We start from the raw sequence: 3,350 nt of genomic DNA on the forward strand, positions 1-3,350 counted from the left end.
CAAGAAACAGGTTGCATTTATAAAGAGGTAACATGCCAGTATTCCTTACAATTTTCTCAGTATCTTCCTGAAAAACCTTTTACTTGGAAGCAGATGAAATGCTGGATTTTTGCATGTCTTTTTTCTGCAGTCTTAAAGTAAATGCTGCAAGAGGTCAGGTGTTTTGCTGAACAATCATTGCTGTGGCATTTCTTCTTTGGCTGACATATTGAGTGGAATCTAGGCAGAAGTCAGTACTGCAGCACGAAATGGTGATGAAATACTGGCACAGGTTGCCCAGAGAAGTGGTAGATGCCCCATCCCTGGAAACATTCAAGGTCAGGTTGGACAAGGCTCCGAGCAACCTGATCGAGTTGAAGATGTCCCTGCTAACTGCAGGGGGTTTGGACTAGATGGCCTCTAAAGGTCCCTTCCAACCCAAAGCATTCTATGATTCTATAAATCCGTTCTGTACTTGTGCCTTTGGGTGGAGCAAAGTCTTCTCCTAACAATATCCCCATCATTCCTTGCCCACATCAGCAATTGCTCAGGTACCCTACAGGAGGAGCATGTCATATACCCCAATAAGTGATTTGAATTGACTAAGCAGATTGGTTTTTTTCTGTATAAATCTCTAGATTGTTAATTATACTTTCAATCTTTAAATTATGCTTCAGAATTACTGTCTTTTGGTAGTGGTCAGTATTTAGCATGTGTCTCAGGCATGTTCTTTGACCACTATATAATGTGTCATCAGGAGCTGGCTAACTGGAATTTCAGCACTTTTTTTTGTGAATTTTGATGCAGTATCATTAAACAGTACGGAATCAACATCTTTGTCCAGATCTGGACACATGCTTGGATTCAGGCAGCTCTTCACTTTTCCCTCAACATTTTGCAGTGGAATGTCTTCTGTCCTTCTTTTTTTCTTTCAGTCTCTGCCACTGAGACCACAGAGGTCTTTTCCATCTTCGTGAGCTTTCCAGGAAAGCCATGAATCAAAACACACAGTCCATCGCATATGCTCTGTCTGACATGTTTTCACTTGAGTCACCCCTTCACACGAGGTGCATGCCCTGCAATACTGTACTCCAAACCCAGAGACAGATGCTTTAAGCTGGACCATATGGTGAACTGTCTCAAATGGAAGCTAACATTCGTGTTTAGAAACCAGGCAAAGTATTGCTAAAGGCAGAAGGAAAGAAATTTCAGTTTCTGCTTTGGGCTGAGGTCTTACCTTTATTTTGGCTCTTATTATTCTTGATTTTTAATTAAACTTGTAGCTATGTCATGTTATTGAAAAACCAGTATTAAATTAAGCTTCTTGTATTTGTAAGAAATTTATCCTAAACCATGTTTTTCCCTGGAAAATTGCCAGCACAGCGATCCCTCACATCGCTGCCCCGGGGGGTTCCCTGCCCTGCCGCAGCTCTGGCTGCTCTCCCCCACTGTCTCCTTAGCCAAGCCTGTGCAGATCATCTCTAGAGCATTTTCTAAACACATTTTGCACGCTTCTCTTCTCGGTAACTGCTCACAGCTGGTGTCCAGGCAAACTAAGATGGTGAACTTTGATCTCTGCAGGACTTGACATTTAAGCGCACAGGCTGGCAAAACTACAAACAGGTAAGGGAGCTATGAGGAACCCTTGCTGCTATATATACCAGCAGACTTGCTTAGGCTCCCCACATTCAGCTTCCCTTGATTCACTGAGAAAGGTGCAGCTAAACAAGGCACAATGCCATTTCGTTTCTGTGGCACAGACTCATGAAGTTCCCTAGGCCCTGTTTCTTGCATAAGGAGTAAGACAGGTGGCTGTAGAGAAGTTTAAAGAATTGCTGCTGGGCATTTAAAGCAATCATTCATGACTGTGCTTTCCCGTTTGGTACCAGTGATGATTAAACTCGTCTAAGCCTCTCCTCCCCATCCCTCAAACATTTTTCTGCCTGTCATACTGACACAGCTGTTTGTCTGTCTGTAGGGTGGACTGGATCAGGAACTGCTCTGGCTAAAAATAACTGAGGGTAGAGTGGGGAACTATTGCTCTTCAGCCACTGAAACTTTCCAATCTGAGTCATGATGCAGTTGCACACACAGCTGCACTGGCAGAGTGAGCAGAGCATGGGAGTTAGTGACCACGAGGACACACAGGGGAGGAGATGAGGGACACTCGTTTTGCCTTTGAAAGAAATGCAGGTGGAACTGCAGCTTCAGTGGGCTGAGCGGGGTAGGACCCTGCAGCTCCACTCCTCAAAGGTACTTAGTAAAAGATGAGCAACAATTCCAGCTGTGTATTGTACATTCGGAAAATGAAAGATTCATAAGCTGGTTGTCCTCTGGAAATATTTCTTGTGTGAAAAAAAAAAGTACAGTTCTGTTTAATGCCTTTGTTCTGCTTCCATTTAACTCATCGTTGTTCCCCCAGGGCTGTTGTTTCATGACGGGGATCGGGGATCGCATGGTGGCGACTTAAGGATCCGCTGAGCTCTTTGCATGTTTGTTAGACCCACCCCAGACTGCAATTTTCCCTCACTTGTGCCAAGCCTGCTGTTTGTGGAGCTGTGCTGAGTGCTGGATCAGGGTAGCAATCCAAGTTAAAAATAACGCAGCGGGTGGCTGGGGATGGCAAGAGCCTCAGCCATCCAATGTAATCTGCTGTCACAAGTCAGCGAGAGCTGTTCGCAGTTGCAGGAAGTCATGAAAGCCCAGCCTTGGACATACCTGTTTGCTACAAGAAATATGACAATTTCAGCCGGTTGAAGGAGCCTTGCGAATGAGGATACAGGAATCCTTTGCCCATGTTCATAGGGGACAAGAGAGCAAACCTCACTATGCACACATGCCAGCACAGAACGTCTTCACACAAGCTTTACTTCAGCAGTCCTTCACATGACGGTTTTGCAGTAAAAGCTAATGGCAGTGTCTGCTATTCAGCTGATGTATGTTGTTTATTCTGTGGGTTAGGGAGAAAGTTACCATGATTTTTAATTTTTAAGTGCTGGGAGGGTACTGCAGATGTGGGGGCTGTGCTAGCACCAAGCAAGAGAATAGAAGAGCATTCTTCACAGACATTAATCTAATAGCTACATGTTACAGAGAGAGGTACCAATTTGCAGATGTATTCCAAAAGAATTTCTTCTCAGCTCTAGAAAAAACACTGTGGTGATGCACCAGCACTAACCTACACAACCACAGCAGCCGTGACATGATTTTCATCTACTCACAGGCTTGGAGGGGAGCACCCGTAATTATTCATTCTCTCTTGTATTCCAAGCCATATTTGGGTTTCATCTGGCTTCTTTCTCCAGTTCATGCCCCCTGGGTTGAGTATTTTTAAATACCAGCCATTTCCTTTTTCTCCCCCTCCTACTTGT

Source organism: Egretta garzetta, unplaced genomic scaffold, assembly GCF_000687185.1.
Source record: "Egretta garzetta isolate BGI_Z169 unplaced genomic scaffold, ASM68718v1 scaffold293, whole genome shotgun sequence".
NCBI classification, from domain to species: Eukaryota; Metazoa; Chordata; class Aves; order Pelecaniformes; family Ardeidae; genus Egretta; species Egretta garzetta.